The sequence below is a fragment of the Nannospalax galili genome, unplaced genomic scaffold (assembly GCF_000622305.1).
Source record: "Nannospalax galili isolate Female #2095 unplaced genomic scaffold, S.galili_v1.0 scaffold142, whole genome shotgun sequence".
NCBI lineage: Eukaryota > Metazoa > Chordata > Mammalia > Rodentia > Spalacidae > Nannospalax > Nannospalax galili.
Genome location: NW_008348793.1, coordinates 2,074,945 through 2,096,166, shown reverse-complemented (window position 1 = coordinate 2,096,166; position 21,222 = coordinate 2,074,945). Strand labels below are relative to the sequence as shown.

The 21,222-nt window shown below is 39.1% G+C and overlaps 1 non-coding gene across 1 annotated transcript; it reads left to right on the top strand.

The window, feature by feature from the left end:
- The first annotated feature begins 11,031 nt into the window (after positions 1 to 11,031).
- On the top strand, positions 11,032 to 11,196 carry LOC115072511. Its single transcript, XR_003851567.1, has one exon. It is a non-coding gene; the product is annotated as a U1 spliceosomal RNA (small nuclear RNA).
- Positions 11,197 to 21,222: the final 10,026 nt, after the last annotated feature.

Sequence of the window (21,222 nt, the reverse complement as noted above, 5' to 3'; positions counted from 1 at the left end):
CTCCACCTTTGTGGTTTCATGTCTAATCATCTCAGCAATTTGCGGGTTAGGCCACTAAAACAGGAAATGTGAATCCCAGTAAGCATCGCTTCATCACAAACAGCCGAAAAATCGTTTTTTTTTTTTTTTTCCTTGTTACTTGTTTTAAACTCAAAAGGATCCTTTTAAATCTTATTTATTCTGTTCCATATGTTGTATTGTTATATGGTTTTTCTGACACTGTCAACAGCCATCCTGATATCCCTTTATAAATGTTGTCTCAATTTTGTTAGCAGTATTAGACAAATAATGTAAACTCAGAACCAAATTCCCGGCTGCAGATTCAGACACAAGTCCACTGACTGCTGCCTCTGTATTACACAGGGCTGCAGGTCAGCTGTCGAGCCAGGCAGAGCCAGGCCCCCAGATGCCCAGATCTTGATTCACCAGTGTCATGCAATTTCTCTGTGTGTGTTTTTATTAATATACCCAACATCTTTATAAATTCTGAAAGAAGATACCTTAAAACACCAAAGGAAGCATTGTTTTCTTTAATCTGCTAAAATCCTTCTTCCCTAACCTTAACTCTGAAAAATTATAAATGGCAAATTACATTTTCTTAGAGCCTAAAAGAAAATCACCAGAAATGCCAGCAAACAGTGATATTGATGAAATTGAAGAGAGTAAGAAATGAAGACCCCGTCCTCCATCAGACAGGCTACCAGCTGTTCGATGTGAATCTGCCATTTGGTGTGAATCTGGGTACCATCTTGTACCCCTGTGGAGGCTGTGGCTGAGTCCTCTCTGCAGCAAATGGAGGTTGCTGAGAAGTAAACTAAAATGAAAATGCCCCTGATCACATGGCACTTATTCTGAATACTCTGAAACAATGATTTGTGATACTAAGTCCTCAGAGCGTGCAGGTCTAAGATATAGTAATGGAGATCGATCCTACTAGCACGTCTTCCTGGTCCTCTTCCTCCTCCTCTCCTTCCTCCTCCTCCTTTCCCTCTACCTCCCTTTCTCCCGCTCCCTCTCTCTCCTCCAAACCCACTTTTCAACTGAGGAAACTGGGCAAACAGCATATCCATATGATCTGGACATAGGATCATTATCTACATTGTAACACTATCAGTTTTCTTTGATTTGTTAAAACCTTCTTCCCTAACTGATTCTGAAAAGTTATAAATGGCAAAGGGCTTCTTCTTCGAGTATGAAAAACACCAGAAACGTTGCTATCTGATTTAAGCAGTTGCTATTCCGATTACTTCTACCATAGACCTGAGCTGCAGTAAATCTACTGAAACTTGTGATGTAATTGGTGATGGTTCGAATACAGAGAAGACTGGGTTTCCACTTCTCTTGAATTTCATAGTAAAGCAAATCATAACCTGGGTGTGTTCACACTGCTTAGCCAAGCCTGGTGAGTCTGCACTGTCCACGTCCGAGTCCCTGTTCACCCTGCACCTCTGAAGGTGCCTTGGACCCAGAGGAACAAGAATAATTCTGTTTTCCATTTGCCTTCTCCATTTCTTGGTCCTTTGAGCTGCTGTTTTGTAGAAAAATACAATTTATAAAGAAATGGTCTCTCAGGAGTGATGAAATACCAGAATTGTAAGAGCCTTGCTTCTTTCAAGTCTTTCTACATTGAATTCTAATTTTGTGCCCAACATTACATTCCAAATTAATATCTCAAACTTAGTTTTTATCTAGAGAACATTTACTCTTCCCCCTCTGAAGGTCTGACTTTAATCTCTGAAATTAAATGACAGTAAAACAATAAATTGATTATATGCCTCAGCAAGGGAGCCACACATATTTAGTGTGAGATCCTAGGGGGCAAGATGACTGAATTTTATAAAGCATTGTACACAGGCATGGGCTTGGCCTTCTAAGGAAAAGGGATGACACCCTCAGTGCAAAACACCAAGCACGCCACAAGAGAATGTAGCAAGATCCCCCGCAGTTCACGGTGTGCTCTGCTGTGTGTTCATGGCCTGGGAGAACAGCAGAGTGAATGTTCATTAGTTTTCACATACTGTCCATTTCATGTAATACCTACCAATTAGGAAAGAACTCTGCCCTCGACCCCACTACTTACTACATTCTCTTTAGTGAGAAACAGAAAACATTTGTCAGCTTTTGTCTTGCTTTCCCCAAATTTATGATACTGTGCTTTGGGTTACAGACTAGAAATGGGAAAAAAAATTATTAATATTGTTTATGTTTGCCTTTGCCTAACCAATGGCAGTTGTACAACATGACCCTGGCCAGCACTTCAGGAAGACTGCCAAGTACACAGAGACAGGCCACACTCACTGAGGACAAGCAAGTCACGACGAACGGCCTGTGGTGGCACCAGACACCTGCATGAAGTAATTTCTCAAAATAAAAGAAATTTAGTTAAAGGAAGGACAGTTTATGTTAATAAATTTTCTTCTGCTAATTGATGTTTTCTCATGAAATTGCAAAAATATTCTACTAGTTCTCATGATTGTTTGGGAAGCTTCTCAATTAAACTGCCCAGAGGATGTGTATGAGGAAAGAGGCCACCTCTGTCCCACAGAGACAACTAGGAAACCTTAATTAATTAATGCCTTGCTACCAAATGAATGCTCAGGGTAACAACACTAACTGGGTAATAAATTAAAAACTATCTTTATGAAATAGTTTTTAAATAGTCGGGCTTTGAACTTGTATAAGCTGAGCAGAACTGTAACTATAATTACAGTACATTTGGATAAATTTAATTCAAAGGAGTCTAATAAAAATAGGTGAAACTTTTATCAAAGCATTTTGACAAAACATTCTTCTCAACTTTCACAGTTTGTTTTAAAATACTCTAACTCAGTCTTTGAAATTGTATACCATTTTAATGCCTTCTTCATACAACTATTTAAAAACTGTTACGATGGACCTACCTAGGGTTGTGGATTCCACAGCCGTTTCCTCCACTTGCGTATTTTCGTATTTATAGTTGGGGTCAGCAGAGTGCACTGCTCTGAACGCTAGCATGTCTGGCTGATTCTCTCTGAAAACACTTTCTTGCTCAGTCTGCCTCCTTACACTACTCTCATGTCTCTGGGACTCCTAGCCTCAATAGTCCTAACATGGTGGGTGACAGTCACCTTCTCTCTGGCATGTAGGCCTCCAGGCTGCCTTTTTCCCAGGCTACCCTTTGATTGAGGGGAGTGTGGCCATCTGATACCTACCCTTGAATCCTTCACCATTGTTTACTTGCCTGTAATCCTCAGAATTCTACCTATTATGATAGATCAATTTCTCCACAGTTCTTCAACCTACCTCTCCAGCCTTGTCTATAACTTGTGTACTTTCAGATACACTGAACTGTGATTTTTATCACAACGGCTAATAACACTGGCTGTCATCAGACCGCCTGGCTTCTGATCTCAGTACTATCGTGTTCTGGAAGAATGTGCCAGAGACAAACTACTTAATGTCTCTAAAGTCCAGTTTTCCCATCTGCAAAATGGGAACCAAAAGGGTTGCTGTGAATGTTAAATGACTCACACTGACCTCAGTGAAGAGAAGTTAGCAATAATCATATCAAATAAACCCTCCGTTCTTGTTTCCATGTCTTTATCCAGGCTGTTTACTTAATGTGTGCTCACATCTGGTATTCTGTTCTCAGCGATGAATTCCTATTTGTCCACAAATGCCAGGTTCACATGCATATTCCCTTTAAAAGCTGTCCCTTGGAACTGGAAAGATGGCTCAGCAGTTAGCACTGGCTGCTCTTGGAGAGGACCAAGGTTTGGTTCCCAGCACCCACCCACATGGCAGCTCACAAGCATCCATAAGGTCACTTCCAGGGGATCTGACACCCTCTTCTGACTTCCACAAGCTTTACATGAACTGGAGCACTTACATATATGCAAGCAAAGCACTCATACATAAAATAAATAAGGAAAAAATTTAAATAATTTTACTTAATCAGGGGTTAGAGATATGGCTCAGGTGCTACAGGGCTTACCTAGCAATAAAGGCCTAGGCTCAGTCCTCAGTACTGGAGGAGGGAAAAAATACTCAATAAGATCATCAAAAGCTCTGGACCTGAGATCTCTGGTTCTGTGTGAGCTCATATTTAATGTCACATTTTAACTGTCTGTCCTAACTTAAAGAGGACAATCGGTGCTCAGAACCAGTGCCCCCTTAGTCTGTAATTGCCAGGCCAGAGCTGTGAGCATTTTCACTGGAGGACACACAGAAATGGCTCACTTATTCTTCTCTGTATGGTATCTCCAACCTGAGGAGATTTTGTCTGAGACTTGACAAAAAATTTTTCAAGACATTTTGTTTTTGTTTTTATGGTCTTGCTTTGCAACGCAGACTGGCCTGAAACTCAAAATCCTCCTGCCTCAACCTCCTGAGTCACGTTGGGATTACCGGCATGCTCCACCATGCAGGACTCCAAGGCATTTTTACTTACAACACATTTGCTCGTACTGGTCTGCCAATCGATATTACACCATAGTTATGCTGAAACTTTCCTCATGGGTGTTAATTTAAACACCGTAAAGGACAAAATTATCTTATACTTTTTGGCCAGCATCAAGCGCTACTCTTTATTTCAGTAATTAAAGCTAAATGAAACACATTCTAGACAAATGTAGGAAGAGAAGTGTTATTTCAATCATTATGGGTAGAAGGTGCATTTGTTGTATGATCAAATTTTTGCAATTGAAACACGTACCTAAAGACTCAAAGCTAGCATACACATATGAGAGGGAATATATGACATTTGTCTTTCTGTGTCTGAGTTACCCCACTCAGAATGATTGTTTCTGGTTCTGTTCATTTACTTGCAGATTTCATAATTTTGTTTTTCTTAAAAACAAATAATATTCCATACTTTCATTATGCATTCATCAGTTGTTGTACATCTAGGTTGTTTTCATTTCCTGGCTGTTGTGAATAGAGCAGCAAAGAACATGAATGACCAGGTCTCTCTGGAGTGGGATACAGAGTCCTTTGGGCATGTGCCCAAAACGGCTTTGAAGATCATGTGGCAGACCTGTTTCTAGCTCTTGGAGGCACTTCTACACTGATTTCCATAGTGGCTGCCCCAGTTTGCCCTCTCACCAGCAGTAGACAAGTGTTCCCTTTTCCTCACATCCCTGTCAGCAGTTGTCACTCTCTGTTTGCTGGATCGTAGCCATTCTGACTGGGATAAGATGAAATCTCATAGCAGTTTTAATTTGCATTTCCATAATGTCTTACGATGTTCAACATTTAAAAAATACTTTTCAACTATTTGTATTTTACCTTTTGAGAGCTCTCTAGGAAGGTCCTTGCCCCAAATTTAAGTGTGGTCTTTGTTTTTCTATGTTTAGTTATTTGAGGTTTTTGTACATTCTAGATACTAATCCTCTTTCAGATGTATAACTGGTAGAGATTTTTTCCCATCTTACAGGCTTAAGTGATAATGTACTCTGCTTGACATACCAAAATTTTTTAGTTTCATGATTTCATTTGTCAGTTGTTGGTCTTAAGGCCTGTGATATCAGGGTCCTGTTCAGAAAGTCCTTTCCTGTGCCTATAAGTTCCTGTGTGTTCCCTCCTTTCTCCTCTATCAGATTCAATGTATCAGGTCTTACATTGAGGTCTTTGATCCATTTGGAGTTGAGTTTTGTGTAGGGTAAGAAACAGGGATCTGGTTTCATCTACATGTACCTATCCAGTTTGAACAACACAAATTGTTGAAGATGCTCTTTTCTCCCAAAGTGTATTTTTGGTCCCTTACTCACAAATCAGGTGACTGGAAATCTGTGGAAACTAATTAGGTCCATGGAGTAGGGACTTCCTGTAAGGAAAAATACCCTGAAGTAATATAAAGAGGGAGACAGGAATAATGGAGTAGGAAGGGATAAATGTTTGGGAAACGGGAAGGCAGGGTAGAGAAGAGTGGCGGGTAATTAACACTAAAGGCCTTCTGAAAAAGTCATATGGAAACCTACTACTGTGGAATCTTTAAAAACATATGAGTTTAAATGGAATTATTAGCCTATACTGGGGATGGGGCAGAGCCCCTACCAGACACTATGGGCTAACAACAACAACAAAAAAAGTCCAATGCCAAGAATGGGTTCTCACTTTTAAAGTTGTTTCTATAGACCCTCAGAAAATACTGGCTGTTGTCATTCCTCTTGTTTGCCCTCCAGAACTTGACAGTGAAATGTCATGGATGAAGGTGTTACATAGGTGTCATAGAATAGACATGGAGAAATCAGCTGGTATTGACCTCAAAACTTAAACCCTACAGTCTAACTCTCACAGTATTAGAAAGTGCTATTCATGCTCCTAGAAGAAAAAAATTATCACTCTTACCCAGCTGTAAACCCTGCAGGCTACAAGAATGACTGGCCTGGCAAAATATGCCCACTGGTACAATAGTGGCACAAATGTTATGGGAACAACCCACCACTTTCTGATTCAATTCAAGGTCCACTTCACAAGAGTGAGCCCATACCTGGAATTGTTATCAGGGCCAATAACCTGTGGCTAGAGTGGCAACAGGCCATAAGACAGAATTTACTGCTATTATTCTACTAAATGGTCATGGCATTAAACCAACACCTAATGACTTATTGTTATGCCCATAGAATAGTACATCTCTCATAACTCACCAGAGAAGCTTCTTTAGAAATTTATACAGAAATTCACAACTGGTCAACATGCAGAAAATAAGAGACTGCAGGTTGCTCAACCCTAAATGGAACACCTCTATCACACCCTCTCCTCCTAAGGCTCAGGGATCATTGCAGAAGAAAGGGTGGAAATATTGTAGGAGCCAGAGGTAATGGATGAACACAGGGAAACAATGTTGTCTGGGTACCACAGAGCTTGTGACAGTGTGAACAAGACCCATGCAAGACTAAGCCAGACAAAATCCCAGCATGGCTGGGGGAGGTAGACAAGAAGCCTCAGGCCTAACTGAGGAACTATTGGCAACTGATAGCTGCTGAGAGAGGGAGACTCCATTTTTTAAAGGGTGTGATGCCAAGTAGATTGATCAGCCTCTGGGGAATGGACCCACATCCAAGAACATTTGGAGACACAAATTAGACTCAGTATACCTCAAAATATAGAGGACATGAATCGGAGGTTAAGAAGTTTGGGCTGGATCTGAGAAGAGAGAGAGGAGGAGGGTCTGAATATGATCAAAGCACATCTTATGTAATTCTCAAAAAATCAATAAAAATATTTAAAGAAAAATTGTATTAAATTCAAAGTAGTGTGTGTGTGTGTGTGTGTGTGTGTGTGTGTGTGTGTGTGTGTGTGTGGTGTGATCACAGTCCAGCTTCTGGCCTTCTTGTGGTACCACTGTGACAGTTACTATTATGATCTGAAACTGAGATACCTTTCACGGGCTTGTGTTACAAATATTTGTTCCTGGCTTATGGTACTTATAGAGAGGAGGGAACTCTGGAGGTTTTGGGAGATAGGTTAGTAGAAATAGGTCATTAGGGGTGAGGATAATCATTGATCCAGCCCTAGCTCTGGCTACTTCTGCTTCATGACCCACCAGGATGTGAACAGTCACTACCATATCCTCCTACTGCCAGGAAATGGGCCACTCCACTGTGCCTTCTCCACTGTGAGCTACAGTCTTCTGAAACTATGAGCCCAAATAAAAGCCCTTCCTTTCATACGTTGACTCTGTGAGATGGTAGTTGCAACAATGCAAAATAACTAATCCAGTTACCACAATCATGAGTACCATTTGTCCTGAGCCACTGATTTCCTGAGGCAGCTTTGGATGTTATTTTTCTCTGAAGGTCAAGTTTCCTAATTTCTCTCAATGAAGATAATGACACTACCTGCTTGCTAAGATTGTTCTATTCATTCAATTAGAAAGGACAGAGGGACACTGGTATATAATAATTATCAAATATTAGTGGATACAGTAATCAAAGAAATAAGCAAGTTTGAATGACGTGCAGAATAGGTAGAAAAATGCCTGTGTCCTACTGAGTACTTTCCTAACACTATCATTGTGCTTGGCAAATTAAAGGCTAGGAGACAGATCCAGTCCAACATTTCCTTCTGCACATACTTTATTAGAATTATGTAAATATTTATTGTTTGTTTTCCCAGAAATATTGAAATATGTTTTCAAGAACTTGTATCAAATTCAAAATCAAGGGTTACATTTCTCTCACTGTTCACAGGACTATGTTAGCTAATGTGTCAAAATGCATTACCTAAAGTTGAGCTTGCCACAATTCCAATTTCATTTGCGATGGTCTTATGATGAAACACTGTACTGATGTCAGTTTTTGCCTTGAAGACATATGCTTAACATATTCAAATGAGTGTGGTTAAATCCACTAAAAATGCTAAATCTGTAAGTCATTTTGTATTGTCAAGTTCTGGCACAAATAATGGCATGATGAGGTGATAAACATGTTGAGAATCATAATGCTTTCAACATTCTTCCTTGACATAAACACCTTACTTCTGAAAAGTAAATAATGTCACATAGTCAGCACCAACCCTTTTAAGGAATTTCTAGAACTAGCCATGACTTAATCCCTTTGCTCTTCTGAAATTCACAGTCTTGACAACTATATGATGTTTTGCATCTATTTTTAACACTTCTGTGCACAAATTTTCTTGATGTACTATACAATGATACATCACTAAATGAGCACTGGACAGCAGTTGCATTATGATTGTTCTAGCTTGTTTCTCCATTGCTATGACAAAATACTCTGACTAATATCAACTTGAGGAGGAAAGGGTTTATTCAGCTGGCATTTCCTGGGTCACAGTTCATCACTGAGGGAGCCCAAGGTAGGAACTCAGGGCAGGAACCTGGAGGCAGGAGCTGGAGCACAGGCCATGGAGGAACACTGCTTACTGGCTTTCTCCCCAGCCCTGCTCAGCCTGCTTTTTTATGCAACACAGGCCCTCCTGCCCAGGGATGGCACCACCCACAGTGGGCTGGGCCCTCCCACATCACTGAACAATCAAGAAAATGCCCCACAGACGTGGCCACAGGCCACTCCTATGGAGGCAATTCCCCAACTGAGGCTCCCTCAACCCAGCTGTGTCAAGTTGACAGTTATGACACAATCCTTGACACACACCAAACCTGGCAACATGTTTTTACATATAATAATCTTTCAAATTATTATCTTTGAAAACTTTCACAAATCTCCCATGTATTAAGTGCCTTATCGTTTGCCTCAACAAAAAAGTAGTCATCCATCCACTTTTCACTGAACAATCTTTTATTATGTGTTTGAGAGGTTTTATTTTCTTTACAGATATTCTAGAAGCCATTTGGTATTTCTTGAAAAATAATAAAAGGCTATATTTACTTTAATTGACAGGAAAATAGACAGCAAAGTTTGAACCCTTCCACATCTCAGCTGCTGAGGCAGCATGGAATGGTGGTCGATCAGTGAGATTCGACTGAACTACAGATGTACCCTAAATAAATAAAAATACCTGTTCTCTAAATGACAATAAATACTTACATTTTTCAATGGATGGTTAAATTACTACTGAGAATCATTGTGTTTCATTAGCCAAGTCCACACAAGCACATGTCATGTCTGATGGTAACAATTTGACTGTCTGCACTTGGAAGACAACACACTAAAAGCCACACACCACTGTAAAACTGAAGCCACGCATGCGTAAAAACAGAGAGCATACACATTTACATTACAATACAAGACTGTCATTTATGAAGTTCACACTCATGAGCTGTGAGATCTAGTCATCAAAAATTAGAAAAAATAGCAGGAAGCAGTGGTGCACGCCTTTAATCCCGGCGCTCAGGAGACAGAGGCAGGTGGATCTCTGTGAGACTGATGGCAGCCTGCTCTACTTATTGAGTTCCAGGCCAGCTAGGGCTACGTGGAGATCTGGTCTCAAAAACAATTCACAAAAATATCTTATAATGTTTTAAGCATGTTTACAATTTTGTGTTGGACCACGTGCATAGATATCCTGGGGTGTAAAGAGCTCATAGGCTATGAGTGGGACAATCCTTGTTCACAGACTCCTAGAAGAAGCTACTGCCACACACTGCTTAGTCGGTACTGTGTGTTCCAGTCCCTCTCACCAACCTTCTAAACACCTTTCCAATTTCAGTGACAAAAGAGAGGTTCCAGTCACTTATCTAACTTATGCTAAGACATTTGTGTTCCTTCTTGTGCTAAATGATGTCATGATATAATACAGCTTTTCTCATTTGCAGAATAGAATGTGATATAGAGTGAATGAGGTAGGAGGCTAGATGCATAAGGATATATGTGTGTAACACACATGTACACACATGTATATACACACACACGCATGTGCTCACACACACAAACCTACACCTGAAGGATTGGGAAACTGATTATAAGGAAGAACTCTCTTGGACTCAAAATCAAATTGAGTATATTAAATGTTTATGTATATATATGCATACATACAAACATGTAAGTATAAAGTCTCTTTCACTGATCTTCAAAGCCTTAGGATATATAAAACTATGAACAAATTAGTTTCATATAAGAAATTTGGTTCACAGAAACCTGTAATTTACATTCAAAACTTATCAAAGGTGGGGCTGGAGACATGGCTAGGCAGTTAAGAGAATTTGATGCTCTTACAGAAAACCAGAGTTCTGTTCCCAGCGTTCACATCAGGTACCTCACAACCAACCACCTGGAATCCAGCTCTAAGGGATCCAATGCCAACTTCTTGTCTCTGTGGGCACCTGAACGCATATGCACACGCTCATATGCAGACATACAAACATTCACACAAATAAAAACAAAGGAGTCTAAGATTTATGAAAGCTAAGCTCAAAGACACCAGATAAGACCTATTGCTAAAGATTAGTATATGACAAGGCATTCATTGAACTAATACAGCATTAACAATTAAGGTTAAACAATTTAAGAAACATGAACATATTCATAGTCATCAGAACACAATCTATAAGGAGTACAGAAAAATTATAAGGGAAACATTTATATATATGTATATATTTTACAATATACATCTTAATAATTTTTATACTGAATGAAGTTTTAAAAACAGGGGAAACACCATGATCAGGAAGGTGGTTTTCCCAGGGCGAGGCTCATCCTTTGCACTTTGGGATGTGCTGACCACCAGGATTTCCCCAAATGTGGGAAACTCGACTGCATAATTTGTGGTAATGGGGGACTGTGTTCGTGCTCTCACCTGCTTTTCTATGTTTAAAGATATGCTCTGGGGGCTGAAGAGATGGCTCAGTGGTTAAGAACACTGGTTGTTCTTGCAGAAGGCCCGGGTTCAAATCCCAGCACCCACATGGCAGCTAACAACTATTCGTTACCCCAGTTCCAGGGGACCAGACAGCCCCTTCTGCTCTCCGTGGGCATTGCACGATAAGGGTGCACTTACCTACATGCAGGCAATACATGCATACACATAAAATAAAAATAACAAAACAGGTTCTGATTCTTGGTCTAGACTTCTGCTCACACTCTCTATATATAAATGTTGATGTGGACATAAAAATTGTTTACCCTAGTGACAATTTATCTTTCTCCCATCATCCAGTTTTCTCTGTGTAACATGAACCTAAGATAGACTTTGCTGCTTAGTGTTATTAATCTTTTAACTAAATCATTCACAAATTAGGCAATCCTCTGTCATTCCTAGTGTTTCAATTAGATTTTAGCTATAAGAAACAGAATATCTTGCCATAACTTGCTGAACTATTTAGCATTTTTTTTTCATCTAAGAAATTGTGTGGTTAGGGAAATAGAATAGAGGGACCATAGTTAAACCTACACTGTTATAGCCTTTTCTACAAAGGTTCTGAAAACATACATTGAAAAAAAAAGCCTCTTCAGCAAGTGATGGTTGAGAAACTGAATACCCACATGTAAAACACTGAAACTAGATCCCTCTATCTCTCCCTGCATAAAATAGATCAAATATTGTAATATAAGACCTGAAACTTTGAAACTATGAGGAGAAAACACTTCAAAATATAAGCATAGTCAAGGAATTCTTTCTGAAATGACCCTAATAGCTCAGGAAATAATGCCAAGAATTGACTAATGGAATTGCATGAAATTAAAGAGTTCCTATGCAGCAAATGAAATAATAGAGTCAAGAGATGACGTGCAGAATAGGGGATATATTTCCTAATTATATATGATTAGGAGTCAAAAAAAACCTAAATACCAAAAACCCAGCAACTCGATCAACAAATGGGCTAATGAAATGAACAGTTCACAAAATATGAAGTACAACCAGTCAGTGAACATATGAAAATGTTCACTATGCTTAGCCACCACGGAAGTACCATCAAGATCTCACCTCAGTCGGAATGGCTATTATAAAGAAAATAACAAAAGTTGGCAGGTATGTGAGGGAATGAGAACCTTGGTATACTTATGGGGGGCTGTAAATGAGTCCAGCCAGCATGGAAATTGTGGATATCCCCTGAAAACTGAGAACTATAATGTGACCCAGCTGTACCACTTCTGAATATATAACCAAAGAATTCTGTCAACAGGTAGCAGAGATATCTGCACATCTACATGTATTGCTGCACTATTCATAATATTCAAGTTAGAGGAAAGCCTAGATGTTCATCAAAATATGAATGAAGAAAATGTAGTCTATGTACACAATGGAGTTTTATTCAGCCATAAAGAAGAACGAAATTATATCATTTGCTGGAAAACGGATGCAACTTGAGATCATCACATTGTGGCATAAGCCAAACTCAAAGATATTACAAGTTCTCTTTCATTTATGGATCCTAGATTGATTCATATATCATCAACCATATATGTGCATATATGTCTATATGTGTGTGAGAGAGAGGGAAGAGAGGGGGAAAAAGGGGATACTGGGGAAGAAGGAGACTACTGGGAAAGGAAGAAGAGTCAAAAAAAAAGAAAAGGGTCAAATATGCTCAAATTATAATATATGGATCTACTTGAAAGGAATTGTCTTTATGAATTTTGCACTGTACATAATGAATGCATGCCAATAAAAAATTTTAAGCAATCTGAGATTAGTTAGATAGATCCAAGGTTGTTTTTTCAGTTCCTTAAACGACAGCATGGAGAGCTGAGACTCATTCTGCTTTTCTTTAATAGATTCTTCAGGGTGTGAGTTTGTCTATCTGTACTGCATCATAAACAAAGTAACGCCCAGTATAAAGTCTTCTCTTTTTCTGTGTCTCCTTCTAATTATGATAAAAATTTTCCTTAAGTCTCCCAGTAGTTTCCCATCCATGGTTCCTTCATCAGAACTGCATTACACGTACGGCTGGCAGGAAGAATGGGATTGCCATGATTTGATTAGGAAAACACATGGCCCTCTGAAAGAGGCTAAATCGTCCAAATAAAAATCTATGTTCTGTTGGAAAGTCAGAAGAAGGGAGATGTGGCTGATGTGATTGGTCAGTAATGCAAACTCAGTACTGCAACAGAGATTAGGGGTTAGAAAATAGCCACCAGGTAAAAGTACCCCCACCATCTCACAGGGTTAATTTGAAAGTGTGTAACTAATTTTCAGTGAGTAAGATACCACTGGGAGAGTCTGTGACCATACAATGTAAATATTTGCAGTCTGCCGATATAAAACAATAGAAACATAGTTATAGAGCTCAAGATCCAATCACAATCTGAGAAAAGCTTGTAGAAGTTGGGGAAAATACCTTTTAGGTGAGAAATATCTATCGTATGATTCAGGCTGATGGAATTTTCAGCCTTCACCCAGGATGTAGCCAACTTTCTCATGAATAAGATCAGTTCCAAGTAATATAATTGGTAGCCAAATAGAACCTGCAATCCTGCTTTGTCCATCTGTCAGCTTACTCTAAATACATGTCAATAATCTTCCATTAGCTTCCACATTCCTCTCATATTTTATCGTATTGATGGCTTTTTTTGTTCATAAGTCTCTATTTACTGTAATTTCTACTTTTTGCTCTTGTCACTACTAACCGACACTTGCCCTCGCAGAAGACACTGTAGGAAATGGTCAGCACATCTTCTACCTACAGGACCAGCTGCTTCTCCTTGAAGCTGACTAGTGCCTGTTGGAACATGGGCTCAGTAAGATTTTCCAGTTTTTTAAGCGAAATCTGGAGATGTTTGTAGAAAGTTCACAACTTGTCAGTGTGGGAAACTACCGGGTATTGATTTGATAAGTGTGTGCATTTTGAGAAAACTCTGAGCGCTACACTTTGATCTGTACACTACTAAAGTATAATATATACTTTGAAACAGTTTACTGTGCCACTCATCAAAGAAGCTTCTTTTTGGAACAGATGGAGGCTGCTGCAGAATTCCACACCTGGTCACACACAGAGAATCTATGTCTGATAGATGCCCAGTCCTAGGTGACATATTTACAGTGGAACCTCTATACCTAAGGCTCGTGGAACGTAGCAGAATAGGGGTTGGGAGGGGGGAGAAAGCTAAGGCATCCCTCAGTTCTCACCAATGATCCTTCCTTATACAACAGAGTGTGATGCACACAGAAGGCCACAACTAGCCAAGTTTTAGAGAATAAGAGACTGCAGAGTGTATGTCCCTGGCTAGGATTTCTGTACTAAACCTCACCCAGCCGTGGCTCAGGGCCCATTGCAGAAGAGGGAGCAGAAAGATCTTAAGAGCCAGGGTCAGTCCATGAGCATAGGGAAATAGAGGCTTCCAGGCCACTGGAAATTTGCACATGTGAACTTGCATCAATGGTGATGATACCAGCACAAGACCCATACCAACTCAATCAGACAAGATCCCAGAGTGGAACAAGGGAAATTAATGGCAGGCTGGCCCTAACCAGGAACTGTTGGAGACTGATTAATAGTGAATGAGGAAATGTAGCCCTTACTCAACGATCTCTAGTAAGGCTGACTAGACTCGAGTGGATGAACTTACACCGAAGGACATCTGGGTACAAATGGATAGACTAAACATATATGGGCTAATGCATGAGGTTCAGGGAGGGGGAGGTTTGGATGATGGGGTGGGGTCTAAATTTGATTAAGAACTGCTGTATGAAATGTACAAAAGCTCAATAATTTTTTTTAGAAAAAACAAATAAAGTTAATTTTTTAAAGAATTTGGGCATGACATGGAGAGTAACAATGTGTGACTCACAGCTTGATATCAGTGTGCAGACAGAGGGACAACGTAGGTCTCGGGGACAAGAGGTCACTGGGTGCTAGACCACCAAAGTAACAATTGGGTTTGTCTGTTCTGTTCTCTCATCCCTTACTGTCACCTGCAATGTTTACAAGCAGGAGAAAGAAGCAAAAACTGGACAAGGAAAGTAAGCTGTTCACAGGACCCGTCACTGGTGGAAAAGGACAGACAATCCCTATTTCTTTTCTTATTACCTCAAGCAAAAAAGCAAACTTATTCCAAGTATAACCTTGGAAAGCTCATCTAAATTTTCTAAATGTCGGAGAAAACAGCTGAATTTTCTTTGTGTAATTTAAGATCCTGGCTTGGAAATTGACTGATACTTGTTAATACATATCAGGACGTCATGTATTCCAAAGATATTTATCTGGCTTTTCTGTTTAGCATGAGTAGCTTGGGGTAGGATTGGCTCTTAAAGGACTTTACAGCAAGTAGCTTTGTTGGAGCCCTGTCTCTTTTAAGAATTTTGCTGCTAAAATTGTGACAAAAGTTCTCTTTCTCACTTATTTTGGGGACAGATTTAAACATTTCTACAAATGGGAAACTGCCTACTTGTAGAATGTTTTAAAAAGTTATTATTTGAACAGAAAAAAAAACAAGACAGTTAAATATACACAAATACACATTTTGTGAGAAGCTGTGGAAATTCACAACATAGATGTGTTTCAATTAAACACAAATGGTCTGAATCAACATAAGCCTATTACAGTGGTGCCTTGCTGCCTTCTTGTTTTAAATAGGAAGACAAGAATTAACATTACATTTCACTAATGTTTCTACTTAGAACTGTAGCTTGGGAACTGTGCGATGGTTTTAACTTTTTATTAGTCATGTTAAGTTATACATATTTATAGGGTGCTAGGTGATGTTTGATATATGTGTACGTTCTATAATGTTCAAACCACTGTTGCCACTTACCTACTCAAATGTTTATCTCTTTCTGATAAATCATTTAAAACCCTTTCTTCCAGCATTTTTGAAATATACAGTGTTATCAAAGTTTTTAGTATACAGCCTGGACTCCAACAGCACCAGCAAGCTGGGCTCTTTGGCCATCCATCCTGATACATCAATTAAAGAGATAAGTAATGGAGAAAAGTAGAGAATGATGAACAAATAAAGTGGTCCGGTGACCCACAAGTCTCTCCTCGAGGTATTGGCATGAAGGTTAAGTTTAAATGGAGGACAGAGGTGTGTATAATTTGCAGTCATAGTCTAACTGTGAGTCTGCCCAGTGCATTATTATCTCAGTTTGGTTGAAGTGGTCCTACAAGGTGATCCATTAAATTGTAAATCTGTTCATCACTGTCATCACCCAGGAAACCAATCTGGCACCTACAAGATGAATACCAGGGTCATCCTCACCCTCATGGGTAGTTGTCCTCATCTGAAGGAAGGTCTATCCTGTGAGAGTTTGATCTTCCTGGAATTCAAGTTGTCTCAAGAGGAGAGATAGTGGTAATAACTTCCCTCTGTGCCTTCAGCTAAAATGCACACACAAAATGAAGGCAGATACCAGGATTTCATCTTGCTTTGCATTACCTTGGGTCCAAGTGGAGAGACAATACTTTTTAGCAAAACAATCTAAGTCCTTGTTTGAATCTTCCCCTTGTGTTTGAACATTCCTCAGTCATGAAGGAATTAGGGTGTCAGCCAATATGGCTTTGTAGGTTCTCTGGCCTGGTGATAAACCAGCGTATCAGAAAGGGACTGGCTGTAACGGCTGAAATATATAAATGGAAAAATAAAAACCAGATGTTTAAGCCTGAAAATAGGAGAAGCAGAACACCAGGAGGCAAAGTCAGAGCAACTGATTAAACAATTCCACAGGGATTCACCTTTCCTGTGGAGTATTCTGTGTACGAGCTACTAAAAGTAAATTCTAGTGAAGAGGATTAGTTTAAGGTAACCATGCATAAAAAATCATTTCTTCAGGACCTCTTGGCGTCATTTACGTTTGGAAGTACTGCCACAGGTGATTCCGTTATTGTTCTTGGCTTTGAGACAGTGTCTCGTTAGGAAGTCCAGGCTACCCTCCCTCTGATACCTCCCAAGTGCTGAGTTCCTAAGTATGTATCCTCAGGTCCAAGGTGACTTCATTTCAGTTCTGACTACTTCCCGGCCTCATGTCTGAGCAATTCTTTTCGGAAACCTCACTCATTAACATTCTGATTTCTTTCCTGGGATGAGATTGGTCCCAGTTGGTCTGATCAGATTCCATGTTGGGGAAGAAAAGGGTATAAGTGAGAGATGTTGTGTCAGTGCCAATGAAACTTCCTTTTCTGCCAAATTGAAGCAACGATGAGCTGTAGGAACAGCTGTGAGGTGGAGCCCACCTGGAGTTCACCCTCAGATTTAATTCTGTCTGTCCTTTGAGTGATGGCCTAGCATCTCAAAAATATACTAATCGGGTTCTCTTGTTAGAAGTTATACTTCTACAGAATGTTGACAGACATCAGTTACAAAGTTTCTAAGAGTACACAGCACAACCAACAACATCAAATATGTAAAGAAGTCAGGTTGAAAAATAAGTATTTGTTAGCATCTTTTCTCACAAGTTTAATTCTATACTGTGAATGACAAAAAACTGAGGTTAGCCATGATTAGAAGTTTGCAGAAAGTGTGGCAATTAACAGTCTAGTTATCCTTGCAGATGATAGACATTACGCAATCAGAAACACACGCAGAAGCCTGGGAAAGGTTAGCATCATTAACAATTCCAGCGTCCAGAAGACATCAGCTTGGTAGAATGTTCTAAGTTTTGCATTCTAGAAAGCTTCTAAGCTTGAGGATCATAAATAATCCAACATACAGAGACGCTCACAACAATCAATGCAAAGCTACACAGAAGATTAAGTACACACACACACACACACACATACACACACACACACACACACCTCTTACTTTTGAAGCAGAAATTCAGTGTCCTTGGCTTGGTAAAATAATGTCTATAGCATTGGAAAAATTTAAAACATTCAACAAATTATAAGAACAATGTCAGTGACCAAAAATAGAATTATTTTCTGGTGTAAAAGTATATTTCATATGTACAATAACAAAAAAAGCTTATGTAATCATGGCAAATAGGTGTAGGTCGTGTTTAAAATACAAGGACTATCCAAATGACAAGTTTTTAATCTGAATGGTACTTATTAAAATAGCATAAGTTATAAAAACTTTATTGGTCTCAACAATACTAAAATCACCCTAATAAAGTTGTTTAATAATTTTAATATAAACACTCAAATGAATCTTGACTTTATTAAGACTCAGTTTTTTAGATAATCAAAAGCTTAAGAGGATAAGCAGAACAATACTGTTAAGAAAACCTTATTGTTTCAGACACAGAATTAGGTTCCACTGGTGAATTACTCCTTCAGAAAACCCTTCATATAAATTTACATTTTCAAGCACCATTTAACTTTTTTTTAATAGCATCAATGATCATAAATCGATGTCAACTGGTATATAAGTGTTTCTCATATATCAGCCTTACTTAACCAGAGCTATAAGTGGTCATTAAAAGACTTCACTCTAACCAGAAATTTGATAAGCCCTGACCTGTTATAAAGCCTGACAAAACAGAATGCATGAAACATCAAATTCTTGTCTTTTTAAAGTTAGCCCTTTTGTAAACTTAGGAAAAGTAAATCAACCTTCTAAGATAGCTTTGACTATAAAGCATTAAAAGCAATAAACATTTTGGTTATGATCAACCTATTTATATATAAAACTTTTCTTGAAAGATTTATCATTTTTATATAAGTTTCAGTTTTCAGAATTTACATTTTAACACACTGGATTACACCATTCCAACAGGGAGCTCAAAACTAACATCTCAATATCTATATCTTCCTCAGTCCAGGATAAGATAAAGTCCTTGACTAATCAGTTTTTCAAAAACAACAACAAAAGGAATGGAGAGATAGCTTAGCATTTAAGAGCACTGGCTGCTCTTGCAGAAGACCCAAGTTCAAGTCCCAGCACCCACATGGTGGCTAACAACCATCTGTAACTCTAGTTCCAGGGGATCTGATGCCCTGTTCTGATCTCCACAGGCATTGCACAATATGGGTGCACTTATATAAATGGAGGCGATATACTCATACACATAAAATAAAAATAAATAAAAAATAAAAAAGCAACAAAAATACCAAAATAGGCAATAGCACTTGATCTAAGTTCAAATGCTACACATTTAAAATTAGCTGCCCCAAGAATGATAATTTTAGTACACAAAGTGTTATTTTTAAACATTTTGTATTTATTATTTTTATTTGTTTATTTATTTATTTAGTTAGTTAGTTAGTTAGTTAGTTAGTTAGTTGTCTTTTTTAAAACAGGGTCTCCTTGTAACCCCAGCTGTCCTGGAACTCACTATGTAGACCAGGCTGGCCTCGAACTCATAAAGATCTGCCTGCCTCTGCCTCCCAAGTGCTGGGATTAAAGGCGTATTTTTATTTTATATGTATGAGTATATTGCCTGCATGTGTGTAAAAGCACCCATGTCATGCAATGCCTGTGGAGGTCAGAAGAGGGTGTCGGATCCCCTGGAACTGGGAGTTACAGACAGTTGTTAACTGCCACATGGGTGCTGAGAATCAAACCCAGGTCCTCTATAAGAGCAGCCAGTACTCTTAAGAACTGAGCCATCTCTCCAGTCCCACAGTGTGTTATTTTTTAGAAAAGAAAATGGCTGCAGATACATTGATCAGTTATTTTTTTGCAGTTCTAAGGGCAGATTGAGTTTTAGGGTTAAAGGCTCATCTTGATGGCTGAAGTATGAGTTAATGCTAGACTGGCTGTTTTGGGTCAGTAATGTGTGCTTCTTAGTGGAAGTTCCTCTCCAGGGTCACCATTGTAACCTCTAACGTGTCTTATATGTCATGTATGAAGCCCCACCATCAAGAGATGTTTAGCGCTGATTAAATAGGGTTGCCAAGGTGTGGCCTGACCAATTCCTATGAGAACCTTCCAGGTGACTGCTGGGGTTCTTCCTAATCTAGGAACACAGGGTGTTTTCTGACATGATTACCTATGAGACTAATACTTGTCATGAGGCCAGGTGCCCCCACCACCTCCATTAAGACCTTAGTTCTATAGAGTCACCTAGAGTGAGCCTGAGACTACATTCTCCTCTACTCACCACAGCCCATGATACTCTGATGTTGACCAATCTCTAATAGGGATGTTCCCACAGCCATCATATTTTTCACCCTCCATTAAACCAATCATCATCTACAAAGACTATTAGACTAATAAACAAAACAATGCATAAAAACAATTGCATTAATTCAGGGTGCGTTCTTGTTCTAGTTTGCTTTCTGTTGCTCTGATGAAACACTGACCAAAATCAGCCTGGGGAGTGTCGGGAACAGGGGAGGAAAGAGGCACAGGTAGGAAAAAAAGAAAACAACCACCATCACCAAAACTGACCTTTTAAGTCAACAAAGGTTGGAAGCTGGCCAGCAAGAATCAGCAGCAGGAAACTTTTAAGTATTCAATAGAATTATGTGGGTTGATGTTTGTAAAGGGTCTCGGGCCTGATAAAGGCAGAATGGGCCTGTTTTCCAAACAGGAATTCTTTATGGCTGGGGGTAGTATGTTCCAGGACCACATCACCAAAACTGACCTTTTAAGTCAACAAAGGTTGGAAGCTGGCCAGCAAGAATCAGCAGCAGGAAACTTTTAAGTATTCAATAGAATTATGTGGGTTGATGTTTGTAAAGGGTCTCGGGCCTGATAAAGGCAGAATGGGCCTGTTTTCCAAACAGGAATTCTTTATGGCTGGGGGTAGTATGTTCCAGGACCACAGTTTTTTTTTTTTTAATTTTTAAAAATGATTTATTTAATAACAACATACTTAGAAGAAGCATATCATTACAACACAATTGACATATTCAATAACGTTTTCCTGAAGTAGGATGCATCTCTTTCAAATTTGGCTGTAAATTTTTAGGCTTACAGTTGAATTATTACAGTTATACAATATTGTACTCAGTATAAACCCTATAAGACATAAATTAAATGATGTTTTAACCTTTAAAAA